The sequence below is a fragment of the Vicugna pacos genome, chromosome 8 (genome assembly GCF_048564905.1).
Source record: "Vicugna pacos chromosome 8, VicPac4, whole genome shotgun sequence".
Classification (NCBI taxonomy): Eukaryota; Metazoa; Chordata; class Mammalia; order Artiodactyla; family Camelidae; genus Vicugna; species Vicugna pacos.
The window spans coordinates 61,931,011-61,947,525 of NC_132994.1; the positions used below are offsets into that span (position 1 = coordinate 61,931,011).

At 37.2% G+C, this 16,515-nt stretch overlaps 1 pseudogene; it reads left to right on the forward strand.

Annotated features, from left to right (window-relative positions):
- The first annotated feature begins 255 nt into the window (after positions 1–255).
- Positions 256–16,515, forward strand: part of LOC116281403 (elongation factor 1-alpha 1-like) — a 44,951-nt pseudogene continuing 28,691 nt past the window's right edge.

Consider the following 16,515-nt stretch of genomic DNA (forward strand, 5'->3'; position numbering starts at 1 on the left):
CTGGTGTGGACATCAGTGTAGGGGACATGGCTGTTACAGAGGCCAGCGTGGCTTCAGTTAGGATTAGTCAGTTTATCTCGATAGACAAACGTATAAACAAGATGAATGCATTTGAATATTTGGAGGAATAAGAACCTTGAATACAGAGCTCTTAATACTGCCTGTCTGTGCAAATTATTCTTTCTGGGGATAAGAAATAAATGAGCCATTTAAAAGAGAGTTGATGACTGTGATGCAAAACCCTAAATAACCAAAATGCACTACAGTTTCATTGCTGTGTCCCCAGAAGTTCCCAAGAGCAGGAGGGCTTCAGAAGGACCAAGAGGGAAAAGTGCAGTATATCTGAGGAAAACTGGGGATCTCAGCTGCCCTCACTTGGGAAAAGCAAATATGGTAAGAAGATGACTATAAGCTATTTTTTAAATCTTTCTTTAAATTCAAAAAAATTGGGGGGAGGGGGTGTAATTAGATTTACATATTTATTTAATTCTTCTTTTCTTAATGGAGGGACTGGGGATTGAACTCAGGACTTTGTGCATGGTAAGCATGCACTCTACCACTAAGCTGTCCGCTCGCTGACCTTAAGCTAGTTTGTGTTTCAGGCTCAGCTACCCCAGGCCCTGCCTTCCACAGCTCCTGGCATCTAGACCCAGCCTCAGGCCTCCTGATCCTGGGACCAGTCATAGAAGAGGAAAGGCATGAGGAGGAATCCCCAAGGCCCTTGTTTACTGGGATGAGAAATTGAATCAGTCTGCAACGTTGAGTTCTGTAGGTCCCAACACAATTATTGAACTCCCACATCTTCCTGAGTTTCCACAGCTTCCTCTCAATCAAAACAAAGATCGAGGCTCTTGGGAAGGATGCAGTGTTCCTTTCCTCCCATTTGGTCCAGGGTCTGGGACTAAGCTATTGCCTTGTGGTCCACTCTGACCCTGCCCAGGGGTCTAGCATCTTTGGTATTAAAAAAAAAAATTTTTTTTGAGTAAAGGCAGATTTATTTAGAGATACATCAAAAAGCAAGAGAAAGGCCACGAGGTGTGGTGGTTGGGTGCTCAGATTAGAGTAAAATTAGGTACACACTCCATAGACAGAATGTGGGCTGTCTCCAAAGAGGAGGGAGAGAGAAAGTGGCAGCACCAGGTACCATTTTGCCAGCTTTATGGGCTGGGTAGTTTCATATGCTAATAAGTGGAAGGACCAGTCTAACTAGCCTGGGGAAGGGGCTGGGATTCCCAGGAAGTTGGCCATTTCCCACTCTTTGACCTTTTGTAGCTAGCCTGGGGACTGTTATGGCGCCTGTGAGCGTGTTATTCACCATGCTAATATACTGCAATAGGCATATAATGAAGCTCAAGATCTGCTAGAAGTCAAATCTTCTACCATCTTGAGCCTCAAGGCTTACCGGGGGTTGAATCTTCCACCATGTTTATGTTAATTGCTGCATCCTTCCTTGAATGGCTGTGCCCTGCCCCCTTCCTATCTTATCCCCCCTCAGAAGTTTTACTCCCATAGTTTCACAGGGCTGCAAAGGGGCCATGGTCCTTCTTCTGAAACTACTCCCAGGCTGAGTAGGGACGTAGACCCTGCCTATCAGGGAGTAAAAATCTCTGAAGGCCTAATCTAGGGGCCCCGGGGCAGGACAGCCTTTTGTTTTTGAGCCCGAGGGCTGAGGGTGTGGGCTAGAATCCTCAGAGTCATCATCTGATGTGGGGCTGCTGTCACCCACTGTTTTCATTGACTTTTGATGAATCTTTTTAAAGATGAAGCACCTTTGTAACAGCAGGTTAACAGTCAATATCGACAAAAAGACTGCAAAGTCCTGGTTAAATATCTGCAACCGATAAAGAGACTTGTTTGCAAATTAAAATTATGACTGATTATATTTAACTTAACATATTAAATAATCCTAGTTAACTTAATATCTAAGATGCTTCTGGTATTCTTTAAAGCATCTCAAAGTTAACTGGAGCTGCAAAAACTTTTTGAATTTGTTAAATAGTTAAAATCCTGATTATGCATGAAACTTTTTGTTTTAGTATTTTTTCACGAAACTCTTACTGAAAACATACATCTTTCTTTCCCACTGTATACTGAAATATTTCCTATTTTAGGAGCTTTAGTTACATATATTATAACTTTAACCCTTGAAAACCTTAAATCTCTGACAAAAACCAAGAAGCAAGCAACTGTGCATTGGTTGTTACATCACCATTTCCTGACTGGAAACTTATGTTTCAGTTTTTTCTCCTAAGGCAAAGGTAGATAAACTTAGACCTGCCTGGCAATTAATGTTTTAATATTTTATAAATGACAGATAGTCAGTGAACTTTTTAACTTAGTTTCAAGCTTTAAGTACCAAAATTTGGAGAGACAGTTTTAGATCGATATTTTTAAAATAAAACTCCTATAGAGTTTACCCAAAATTTCTTATTTTGTTTACTTTTTAAAAAATATTTTGTATGGAAATACTTTGGGCCATGCAAATATCTCATTCCTTAACCTACTTTATCTACTAGATTTATCATTTATTGAATTAATTATTTCTATCATGGGTCTAAGGGATGGATTTCAAATTGCATATTTTGTTCTGTATTTATTATTTGGTATTCATTTGTAAAGAATAGTTTCTCTTATCCCTAAATATTTATTTACATTCATTCAACAGTTTATAACCCATCAATATGATTATTCTGATGCTCAAATTTTCCCGAATTTGGACAGTGGGGAGCCCCTTCAGGAATAGATGAGACCCACCTGAGGAAGCCAGTGTTAGATAGTGTCATCTCTTCCTTTACAAGTCAGTTTCTGAAGCTGATGATTTGGGGGCAAAGTTCAGGAGTCTGCACTTTTGACAAAAGCCCCAACTGATTCTATTCAAATCACACTAAGAAAAACTGAAATATGCTTCTATGTCCTTGATTTCAAGTCTTAAGAGAGAATTTTATTCTCCAATGTCACTATTAGAGTACTTTTTCTGAGCACTGCAGACACTAAATGCATTATGTGTTTTAAAAGGAGCTGAGATGCAATCTTGATCATGTATTGACCTTCTGGGATGCAAATTAACAGAGTGTTTTTTTCTCTCTCTAATGTATGCCACTTAGATACTTTTTTACATTCTTCCAGAGAACTCTTCATTATCTATGCACTTTGCAGCTGAATCTAAAATGAAACTTCCTGTCTCTAAGAAATTTGGACATACTGTTACTCTTGACTTGAAAGAAGTAATAGGCAACCTTCTAGGATCACAGGATTATTAAAGCATGACAGCAAATCCAATGGGCTCCATAAGTACTGATACCTAGAGAACAATTATAAATACCCTACTGTTTTATGCTATGTACAGGACTAGAAAAATGCAGATTTATCTGGCACAATTTTCTTTTCCACGTATTCTGGGTCGTATTAACAGATTATATCCTTTTCTGCAACTGGATTGCTTTCTATGCTTTGTAACTGGGTAACCACATGAGGAAAAGAAAAAATTCTTTCCACCAATCAAACCATTTGTTGAATTAAAAACTGAGAGAATTGTGAAAGTTACATATAAATTGCATACTCTTTTTGGCCAAGAAGAGGTACAGTGGTTGTGTTTGAAGAAAAATAAGAAGAGAAAACTGGCCTGTTTGTGTCCATGATGTCTGCAGGCCTGAACGCATCAGTTGGTGAGGGGAGATGCTGCACACCTTCCCGCAGGAGCATTCACCCTGGATGGAGGGTGGGAGGGGAAGGTCTTCAGCCACAGGGACTCACTGCATCTGATTTTTACATCTGATACCAGCGCTTGTCTGCTCCACTTCACTTACTGACCTTTACATTTTGCCACTATATTTTATATCCTCTTGTCTTTTCTCAAGCCTCTTCTTTTCCTCTTTTCCAATCCTGGCATTTGCATGTTGAGGTTTATAACAGAGCCCCAGGGCCCGGAATCCGTGGGCTGTATTTTTGAAGGAGGATGTCCATTTGGTAGGAGGAGTTTGAAGCCCACTCCCCTACACTGAGTTACAGAAACGAAAGAAAGGACATGTCAGATGAAATCTCTCCCTCCTACTCTGAAAGCAAAAATGGGGGAAAAAGTTAGACCCATGTGGTGAAAGGAAGAATTTCTCTTAAGTCTATCACAATAGCAAAGGGGGAAATGAACCATTTATTCACCAGTGACAGCCACTCCAAAACAGATTCACATGGTCTATCTCTATCACTTCCCCCCAAATACTGACTACTTGCACAGTATTGATGGGATGCAGGATTTTTAATGTCAATCAGTACCAATGCAGAGTGGAGCTGAGAGATGAGCAGCTTTTAATCAACAAAGCTTACTCCTCTGGATGGTCTGTTCTCCTGTAGGCTTCTCTGCATTAGTAGCTATTGTTTCAGAGTCCAGTTGTTCCTGAAATTCTCTGCCTATGTAAATACATGTTTATCTTCAGTCATCAATTTATTCAGTAGAGTGTTGTATACACATGATTACCAAGTGAGTGTTTTTAATCAATGCTCACAAAAGTAGCAGAATTTGGCTCCAAGTAGTGGCAATGTTCTCAAGAGGGGAATGTGCTATTAAGACAGTTCATTAAGAACAATGTGGGCCAAGCACTCTTTCAAACTTGAGTTTACCTATTCAGCCCCGACAGCCAGCCTAGCTGGTAGTCAGTGATGAAGAGAGCAAGAATCTAGGTTACACTAGTCTCAACTCTGCCAACTTGTTTTTCATAAACCAGCTATGCCACTGGCATTCCTCAGAGGAATTAGCAACGTAATTGCCATTTAATTACAGTGATCTCTTAGATCAATTTTTACTTCAGGAATTATGCTGGAAAATGTGCCTTCGGAGTCTTATTTCTCTCTACACATCTAGAAAATTTCCCTCTGCTGTCGTAAAATGAATATTTCATAGGGAAGATCGACTCAGGCTGTTTGACAATATCAGAGAAGTCAGAGCTGTCTAGATGCCTTTAAACTGATGTTTCTAGAAATGGAAACATTCACAAAACAAGGCGGCTGGGAGAAATTTACAGGAAGTTGCTCACCGTGAAAGAGAGGAAGAGGAAATATTTAATGCTCATATTCAGTGAACAAGGAAAGACAGGCTTGTGTCTTGAGGGAACAGAGGGGTCAGTTTCTTATCTTGCCCACCCCTGATCCCAGATCATATTGGACAGACCACATCTGAATCAATTCAAAGACAGTTTCTCATCGTGGATTTGGACAGGATTTCCGTAATGAAAGGAAGTGTCGTTAAAGTCAGCCTCGCCACATACTTGCTCTGTAACCTCGGGCAAACTTTGTGATATCCTCGTATGTCAGGTTCGTCATCTGTAAAATGGGAATAATCCTAGTACTCACAGCAAAAAAGCTTGTTGTGAGAATTAAAGGGAAGAATGTGCATAAGGCTCAGACTCTCACTCAGGCTTTTACTTTTTTGGTTGATTGTTTTTTAGTGGAAATAAATATAAATTAACTTGTTTTAACAACCTGCTTTAATATTTAGGCTTAGTCTTATAACTGTCAGTTGTATCACGGAGTCAGTTATTCTTTTGCTCCTGATGAAAAGTAATTTCTGCTAGCAGTTTGACTTTTTCTATCAGTTCTTTTTCTACTGATTTGTTTAGGAAATCAGAATTGATATATTTGATTTTAACTTGACAATTTATTTTACAGAGCAACACTATGTTTTTGGTACCTGTGTGAGAAGGCAGGTAGGGAAATTAACTTTTATTGAATACCCTTAACACCCACTGCATGTCCACGCGGTAGAGGCAAAATCTCCACTTACAGAGAGAAAAGCCTAGATTCAGGGAGGTAAAAATAACATTTTTAACATGTGGATGATTTTCTAAACCCTTCAATTATAAGAACCTTTTCAAAGGTATAAAAATATCACAGATCACCTCATAATAACAGTCAAGAGTACTGTATTTACCGACTGAGGAAATAATAATTGAATATAAATGTGTAGTATATAAACCACAATTGGGCCAAAATAAAAATGAAAGAAGTAGGTTGATTATTTTTATTCAGCCTGTAAATAAATGGTGGCACGTAGATTCATCTGCATCTGAATTCTTGCAGTAACTCCATGGACTTAATCGACAGTCGGAGCAATCACACAGCGTATAATCCTTTTTTCACTGATGATGTAACATGTTCCATGGCAGTTTTAAGCATTTTTAGGTATTTGATATTTTTTTCACTGTTTCACTTAGATTAGTTTACTAAAAATATGATACTTATAGAAATTAGATTTAATAAATATTAATTTTGATGGGCATTTTTACTGTTATTAAAAATAAGGACATGTTATTAAAAATAAGGACTTGCTTACTCATCTAGAATATGTGTGTTTTAGGGAAAAATTTTTGTGGAGTCCCACATTAATAACTTACTTTTGTAAGCAATGAGGAACAATTTTAGAACCAACAATAGTCAGAAAGTTGTTTTGTTTTGTTTTAAAGAAAACGCCTTTATATTCTAACCATGGAAATATTAGGGACTAAGTAGTTATCACCAACACCAACTGAGAAATCAGCAACCCTCTGCTAATGAGTTCCTTTTGAAGAACTGGAAATCGCATCCTCTCTGACTCTATCTTAGAAACCCTCTCTTAATACCACTCTTGAGAGGGATGGCCTCTGTCTTTATTACCTAAAGTGACTGATAGTGAAGCCTTTCAGACACCACCTCCTCTTTTTTGTTGTTTGCTGGCTTGGAGCAAGTAGGCAAAAACATAATTATGGTAAAAGAAATAGAGGCTGTTAAACTTCTTTTACTTTTGTTCTTTCCATTTTTGTAATTTATGCAAATAGAATATAAGAAACAGAATATAATAAGACTTACTGTACCATGCTTTCTGAAAAGCAGTTTACAAAATCCATATGTTCAGAGAACAAGGCAGTATTGTCTCATGGAAAATGGCCATGTACCTATCTTGACATATATAAAGTAGAGTAGGCTTCCAAAATATTGTATAATTTACTCAACTGAAAAACCAACTGTTTCTTTTTTTGTGAAGAGTTTGCCACCAGAACACCAGTGTCATAAAAAACATTACTAAATATGAGCCCAAATGGGATAAGACTCCTATTGTTATCATTGGCTACTGATCACTGGCCATTTGATCTTCAAATGTTGTAAAATCAATAAAATAACTATCAAAAAATTAGAATGCAGCTGCTGAGATGAGAAAAGTCTCCTTCAAGTATGCCTGGGTCTTGGAAAAACTTAAAGCTGAGTGAGAATATGATGTCAACACTGATATTTCCTTGTGGAAATTTGAGATCAGCAAGTATTATGTGACCATCATTGATGGCTTAGTTACACAGAGATTTTATCAAAAACATGATCACAGGCACATCTCAGGCTGGCACTGTTGCCACTGATGTTTCTGAATTTGAAGCTGGTATCTCCAAGAATGTGTAGACCCATCAGTATGCCCTACTGGCTTACATGCTAGGTTTGAACCAACTAATTGTTGATGTTAAGACAATAGATTCTACCCAGCCATCCTACAGCTAGAAGAGATATGAGGAAGTCAGCATCCACGTTAAGAAAAGTGGTTATACCCTCCTACCCTGTTGAGGGGATGTAATTTGGTGCAGCCATTATGGAAAACAGTATGGAGTTCCTTAAGAAACTAAAAATAGAGTTACCATATGATCCTGGGCATATATCTGGAGAACACTGTAATTTGAAAAGATACATGCACCCCTGGTAATTCACCATAAGGATGGTAATATCAGTGGAACTACATTGCTCAAAGCTCTGTATTGCATCCTGCCAAAAACTCATTCAACTGACAAGCCCTTTGTCTGTCCTTCCAGGTTGTCTACAAAACTGGTGGTATGAGCATAATTGCTGTGAGCTGAGTTGAGACTAGACTGGGCATGGTGACCACCTTTGCCCAAGTCATCATTATAACTAAGTAAAGTTTGTTGAAATGCATTTTGAAGCTTTGATGACTCTACCTGGGGACAATATGGGCTTCAATGTCAAAAATATGTCTATCAAAGACATTTATTGTGACAATGTGGCTACTGACAGTGAAAATGATTTACTAATGGAAGCAGCTGACTTCACTGCTCAGGTGATTATCCTGAACCATCCAGGCCAAGTCAGTGCTGGCCATGCACCTGAGCTGCTTTCATTACTTGTAAGTCTGCCAGGCAGAAGACGATTGATTGCTTTTCTGGTTAAGAAGCTGGAAGATGGCCCACATTTTTGAAATTCAGTGATGCTGCCATCATTAAGATGGTTCATGACACAATTATGCGTGTGGAGGGTCTCTCTGATTCCCCTCCTCTGGGGCGTTTTGCTGTTCATGATGTGAAGCAAACAGTTGCTCTGAACATCATCATGACAGTGGGCAAGAAGGCTGCTGGAGCTGGCAAGGTCACCAAATCTGCTCAGAAAAATCAGATGGCTAAGTGGATATTATCTAGGACTCTGCACTGTCTTCATTGGTTGTGGAAGAATAGCTCAGAACTGTTTGTCTCATTTGTCCATTTACATTAAATAGTAAAAGACTGGTGAATGATATAAATGCACTGTGAAGCCTTCAGAAGAAAATGAATGTTTTGTGAACCATTTTTTGGTGCGGTAGTTTTAAGCAGTTAGATTTTAAGATCAGTGCATCTAATGAAAGTCTCTTGGCCAAAATCTGTCATAGAATTTTGACACCCATTAAAACAAAGTTTAATAATAAACCTGTATCTCCTTTTGGTTAACACAAAAACTTCCCATAAAATTGCTTAGGAAAAAGACTTAAGGGAAAAAGTTGCCAGTGATCTATAATTGGTGTTCCATTTGCTAAAACTTGATTAATTTATTTCAGAATTCACTGATCATTTTCACGGCATGGGTTGAAGTGGCTTTTTATAATTTTCACCTATATCCAATAGAAAGGATTATCTCTTATGTTGATTTCAATACACAGTGAAATGTCATAGATGTGATCTACCATTTATAATACTTCATATTACTTAGGATAGAAAAGCAAAAAGTAACTTGTAATGTTATGTAGGTTACCTTATACAAAAGCCCAAATTCTGCAATATTAAAACTCATATGTTACATGGAGTCTTTAACTTTATGCCATTCTGTTAATACTGAGAAGACTTGTTGATGCAACCTCTTAAACTTAGTTTCCCTGTTTTTGAACACATTCTCACATTTGCAAATAACACAGTGAAGTTTGTTAAAACCAAAGACTCTGAATTACTGGGAGAGTGGAATGCTGAGCAAAGACTGTAGATGTCATTACTTGTAGAGAAGACATTGGTGTCTGGCGTAACCAGAACAGAGAGAATATGGAGCACACTATGGAGTTTCAAATGAGACTCTAAAAATTGTATACATACGGGGGGAGGGTATAGCTCAGTGGCAGAGCGCATGCTTAGCATGCACAAAATCCTGAGTTCAATCCCCAGTACCTTCATTAAAATAAATAAATAAACCTAATTACCCCCCCAAATAGTATAGTTGGACAAAAAGTATGTATATAGAGTAAAATTCAGATCCTAGAACAGAGGCATAAGTAAAATAGACATGCCCCCCAAAAGCCTAAAATCAGGCATCCAGAGTGGCAAACAAAGTAATATACTAGTAGTTAAATGGCCAAAGGAATAAAATTTAACACTCTTTGGAAAAGAATAACTTAATCTATAAACTTTAAACTTTCGTTCATATGCAATTTCCAGCATACAATAATTGTCAGTTACTAAAGTTGAAGGAAAGATAACTGACAGTAAAGAAATACACATTAGCAGAAGCAGACCCAGAGACCATCACAGTATTGGAATTAACTGACAAGGACTTCAAAATAACTATGATTAGTATCTTAAGAAAACAGAGAAAAAGATTAAGAATTTCAACACTAAATCAATGGGTACTCTAGAAGTGGAAATATGTTATCTGCAATTCAGTGCCAAGTGGATAGTTTTAAACTTACAAAGGACACAGCAGGAAACAGGATTAGTAAACTCCAAACAAATTAATAAAAAACATAAAAACTATGCACAACAGAGAAAAAATAAACAGAAAAGAACATAAAAATTATGTGTAACTGAAGTCACATAAGGAAAGGAGAGAGAGAACAAAACAGAATCAGCATTTGAGAAAGTAAAGGCAAAACATTTTCCACGTCTGGTGAATGACATGGTCCCATTAATCCAAGAAACTCAGTGTTCACCAAGTAGGGTAAAAACAAAGAGAAATTCAGCTGGGTATATCGGAGTGGAAATGTTAAAGAAACAAAAAGAAGGGAGAGAGAGAGAAATGGAACACATGGCAAACAAATAATAGGACAGTAGATTTAATCCCAACCATATCAGTATTTAAATTACAATTGTCTAAATGTTACAATTAAAAGAGAAAGATTTTCAGGCTGAACAAAACATGCAATATAAATATAAGGACATATAAAACTTAAAATTGTAAAAAAAAACAGTAAAACATAGGGCATGCAAACACTGATCATATTAAAGTTGGTTAATATTATCACACAAAGTACTTTTCAGGTCATATGTATGGCTAAGGAAGGACCTGTGTGCATCATGTATAACCACATAAAGCGGGTAATTCAGTAGGAAAAAAATGGCAAAAGGCTTTTAACAGGCATTTTACTTTTGTTGCCCACTTGGCCACTAAATACAGGAAAAAGTATTCAACTTTACTTGTCATCATGGAAATGTGCATTAAAACCACAAAGCACTATCACTGCATATCTACCAGAACGCCTAAGATGAGAATGTCTGATGAAACCAATTAGGGCAAAGATATTGAGAAACTGGAACTGTCTTAAACATGTAAGATGATGAAAGAAGGAAAATGGAAAAAGAGCTGGAAGGCGTATCTACTTGAGCCACACCTGGCTAAGCCTCTCAGTAGTTCTGAATTAAAACTAGCATTATGCTGGAGGGTTTCTTTTTTATAAGAACCTGAATTCTGTTTAAGAAAAAAAAAATACACACATATTTGAATATATTCAAATATATTTAGATACATATTTAAATATATATGTATTTGTTAATGTGTGTATAGATATATATTTGAGATAAATGTTTAGTAACTTTATTTTGTTCTTGTCATATAGTGAGTATGTTTGTTCTCAAATCACAATTCCCTGTCATCATGAATCCTATGGTAAATAATTCCCTCAATATTGCTAAATAAACTTGTTAGATGTGGGTGCCCCAAATATGTGGGCCAAAATGCCTCACACCTTACACTGTGTGCTTGAGTAAGCCCTGCTCCTCTCTAGAAGTGTGGATACTTTAGAGATGTCAACCTCAAAAACATGGAAACAGGGTCATACCTCTTAAGTGAAGAGAGATTCTGTAGTTGGGAAAGCATGATATTTTGGCATCACAAAAAATAGAGTTTAGTACACTATTTTCTCATTTCAATGCTAAACTCATTTAAATTTCGAATGAGTAGAATCTTCTCAAATCCTCTAAGATTCTGGGGACATCTTTTTCCCCTAATAGCCAATAAAATTATTTGTTACTTCCTCTCAACTTTTGTGAAAACTCTAACATGCTTTGTAAAATTTCCAGACCTTCAGAAAGTCCTTACATTCTTCCAGACACTTGAAACTTTTATACTTGTCCTGGCTGAGTCTTTGGTGAGCCCCTTCCCACTTCACTCCCCTGCTGTCCTCTATTTGAGTGGCTTTGTTCCAGACCATTCATTCAGCCTCTCCCCCTTTTCCCAAGTCACTGCCAACTTCAATTCTACTGGACGTTTGGTAGTAGCATGGCATAGAAAGTTATTTAAAAAGAAGTATTAGACATCAGTGTTCAGAAAGAGTAGCTTGGTGTCTCTAGTCATTGTCCCTAGGCCTGATTTTCTGCTGTACTGTTGGTGATCTTCTTTCTCCCAAGACCACTCTACAATCTTCCAAAGCTTTTCTAACAGACAAAATTCAACCCCCAAATACTTGTTACTCTGTCATACAGAGCAATGAACAGCATTTGTCTTCTTATTCCTATTCATCTTGAACAGTCCTGACCAACAGGTGCCTCCAAACACGTCAGCCTCTGCAGGACACACATACTTGCGCTTGCCAATCTAGCACCACAGTTTATTCACAGGCAAGTAAATCAGGGCTTCTGCTTTCCCGGATCTCACACACCTTGGGAGAAATATATAAAAAAGCAATTCCACTTCTTTGGAAGAGGACAGAATAGGGAGATAAAGAAAGGTTCCCAGAGCTGAGTCTTAAAAGAACTGCTAAAGGTCATCAATAGGTAAGTGGGATTTTAGCAAGGGAATTCAGAGAGAGACAATGATGTAAGAAAGTCCCCTTGTTGTCAAAGACCATGACATGTGCTGAACATAAATAGGAATCTGGGGTTGCTGGGAAACAGAAAGTGTATGTGTGTGCGTGAGTGTGTGATTTATGAGAGCTGAGTAAAGATATCCAAGCAGGCACCCCGAAATAAGGGCTGGAGCTCGAAAGAAAGATGCAGACTGAAGGTTATCTTCTGAAAAACAGAGCTTTCTAAGGACAAAATCAATCATCTCAGAAGAACTCTGGCAGTGCACCACTTAAATGCCTAATCTTTACAATTTCTTAAGTGATGAGACGACAACTAGACTGATCTTAAAAGTAAAATTTTGCAGCAGTAGAGTTCATCTTCTTAGGTCAGTTCTGCAAACAAGTGAAAATCATTTCTGTCATTGTCAATGTGAAGGCAATGAGCCTTGCAAGTATAAAATTAAAGTATTTGAGGAGTACCTAGAGGACTACGTGGTCCACTTCTGTTTAAATAAGAGCTTGAATACTGTCATATGTATGGCTTTATCTAAATAAATCATCAACTGATTCATTATAACATAAATATATATAATAAACCTGCAAGCATTTATAAAACTTTCCAATATCATGTGCATTATTTAATCCTCCAAAGTACTGGAATTTTAAGTTTCAGCTATAATTTAATAATACAGTAGAACTTCTTTTCATCAGTGTGACACAGAAAACACTTTAGAATTTCTTCCCAGTTCATTTTTCCTTTTAGTAATGGAGCAACTCCCCCCACCCCCCTTTCCTGTAGTGCCTTAAACATTAAGGCTAAACTGTGCAATTTCAAATTTGGGGAAAAGAATAGTGAAGGTACCTTCTAAAGCCAGGTGGTGGTTGTTCAGGCTACTTTATATGAGCCCTTCTTATGACAGTAGTCTTTAAAACCAGAGTTTGCCAAAAGAGAAAAGGATTTTGCAAATTTTAATAGTTTCCTTTACATAATAGGAGAAAGTAGTCTCATTCTCAACATGGAGCTTTACCATAAGTTATAGGTAGAAAAAAACAAAAAAGAAAGTGTATGGGAATTCGTACTGATCTAGGAAGAGTGCAGAGTTGGGAATTTGCATAGGGGAAAAGGGGGATTTGGAAGGGGTGAGGCCAAGATTTGTAAACTCAAGGATTCAGTTTCCCCCTAACCACCTCATACATCTTCTCAGCAGGGCTGATGTTAGAGCAAATGGATTCAGTGTAAATTAAAAAAAGAAGCACCATAGATTTAAGAAAAAGCCAAAACAGAGGAAAAGCCCTGATGTCTTATTCATAGTTAGCTGTTTTGGGAGCACCAAATGGCTCCCTGGGATGGCCATGGCCAAGTAGAACTGATGGTATGATGTGGTTAGGAGCTCCTTTAAAAACAAGCCATACAGTCTTCACTCAGAGACCTTCAGCTATAGGTGGATTATGGAAAGAGAGCAGGGTAGAAGACTGAGCTACTCTAGCTTTACAGGAGGGTCCAGAGACAGCAGCATAGAGATCAGCCCTTCCTATATTACTGTGAGGAAATAGAACTTGTTTTTTCCTGGCCCCTTGGGGCGATTTTGAAGGAGGGAAAGGGGAAGGCAAGGGTAGAAAATTTTAATTTTGATTGATTTATTTTTTGTTAAATAATCTCATTTTAAAATGAACTATAGTTTAAGATTTGCCAAAAAGTTGGGAAGATAGTACATAATGTTCTCATGTACCTCACACCCAGTTTTCCCTATTATTAACATCCTATGTGAGTATGGTACATTTGTTACAATTAATGAACCAATATTGACACATAATTATTAGCTAAATAAAGTTAATACTTTATTCAGATTTCCTTAGTTCTTACTTAAAGTCCTTTTTCTGTTCCAGGACACTATGTTACCTTTAGTCATCATGTCTCTACTTAAATTTTTTAAGTACATAGAATTTATTCATAGTAATTTATTTTAATGTCTGTGTCTGCTAATTCTATCATATGTTTCAGCTCTTGGTAGATTTTTATTAATTTTTTAAATCTTTACAATAACTCTATGAAAAAAATTACTATTATTATTAGTCCCATTTCACAGAAAAAGAAACAAGGGCATAGAGAGATCAAGTAACTTGCCCGAAGGCATACAATGGAGTCAGGACATGAACCCAGGTAGTCTGGCTCCATAGAGGTGAATGCAGACCAAAAAATCTGTTAGTTCAAATTATCTTAAATTTCTGAACAAGTCTCCGAAATCTCATTCTCATCCTTCAGAGTGTCAGAATTCCTCGGCCCCTGAAAGAAATGGAGAAAACTGAGCTGCTTCGGCCATGGTATCTGGTACATAAAGCAGTCTGGGCTCTAGTTTGAGCCTGACATTCTGCTGTGTGATTTCTGCCTGTGGCCTTGCTCATCAGATGAGAGGACTGGACCAGGGTGTGGAAAAAGGCACATCCAGCTCTATCTCTTAATCGTCAATGGTAAGATGAAACGTAATTCTCTTGTGTTGGGCACTTTCAGGCAAGCCCAGTGCAGGCTATGGCAACTCAAAGACTTGCGTTGGTTTTTGTCCCTAAGGTGTTTTGAACAGGTTGTTTAATTTATCTTAGCTCAATTTGTTTGTCTATAAAATGAGGTGGCCACAGAACCTACCTTATGTGGTTATTGTAAAAATTAAAGGAAATACCTATAAAGTATCTAATGCATTATTTCCCTTTTGCCCATCATCATTACACATGCAATAGTCAGGAGACAGAAAGACTGTTTTTAATCCTCCTCTAATCTTCTGACTTCATCAAAAACAAGATCCAAAATGGTAGAAATTTCTCTAAAAATTGTGTAATAATAAAACCATAGCAAGTTAAACTTTCCGATATTTACCGTTTGAAATAAACTATTGTTTTGTTTTAATATCTGATGAATGAGGTGGGGTTTTCTTCAAAGGTTGTAACAAAACAATAGATCTTTCTGACCATGCTCTGATGCTGAGGTGGCAGTCCTAACCCATCATCTTCGGATACCAGTTTGAATGCATACAAATGAGTTGGCTGAGCACTACAGAAAGTTAGGTTATACCTGATACATTTCTTTCCCTCTGGGATGTCAGAAGAAAGGAATTTCAAATGGTGACAATTACAGACAGAACTACTCCCAAGAATCTGAGAGAAGAAAAATTTTGCTTTTTGTTGTTAAAGAATATTGATGCCATGTTAAGAACAAATGTGATCTTACTACACAGAGGTTAATGATTGTAATTTTCCAGTAGAGATTGTTTAATCCTGGTCAATAAACAGGTTTAGGAGAGGAGAGAAAGAGGAATGTGGGAGGCAGGGGTAAGTCCTGAAGCTAGGTGTTCACTTTCATTCAGAATTAAAGTTGTTAAACTCACTTAGCTATTTCTTCACCCCAAGCAAAGCAGCAATAGAGTAGCCCGTATTTTTAAAATAATCATGCTCTGCATGTATCAATACATATAGATGTCAAATAACAATCAGATTTATTAAAATTATACTTATGCCCCAGAAGAGCTTGTAAAACATTTGAAGAAGAGCTGCTAGTTAAAATGACAGGTGAAATGTGGAAGGGAAAGAATCTAACACTGGAATTTTGTACCTAGTTCATCAGAAGTAATCTTTTCATGAGACAAGGTAATGAAAATTGTAGCAGAGGAAATGGGTAGCAAAAAGCATTTTCATTTTAAAGCCTTTTCACAGTTGTGCATAGAAAAAGAAAAAATTTTAAAAATTGGGGGCAGAGCAGATGGCTTGGTGCACATTACCAGTGATTTGTGTACACACAATTTAAAATGACAGTCTTTATTGTTCCCTGAACATGACTTCTGATGACAGAAGCAATGTCTTAACAGGCTTCAAAATATGCAGAAGTGTTAATATAATTTTATAAATGGAGATTGCACTTCATCTATTAGAAAAACTCAAGGTCATTCCTTACCGTATGTCATAAAGATCCTGGCTTTACTGATAGATGAAAAATACAATCTGGAAAAAGCTATGAGACATCAGCAACCGACTTCTAAAATAGACACTTAAAGAAGGAAATGCTGAGGGACATTTATCCTTAAAGAAATAGTCTGTTACCAGTAGAACAAATCAGCCCCAGCAAACTCTTTTCAATTTGGAGTCACAAAACCAAAAATATAAAATAAATTACAATTTTAAAAATTGGAAAACAAAAACAAAATAAGCATACAGCACAAGACAGTTTGCAGACTAAGTACCCAATTTTTTAAAGAAATAATTTAATAGAAGATTTT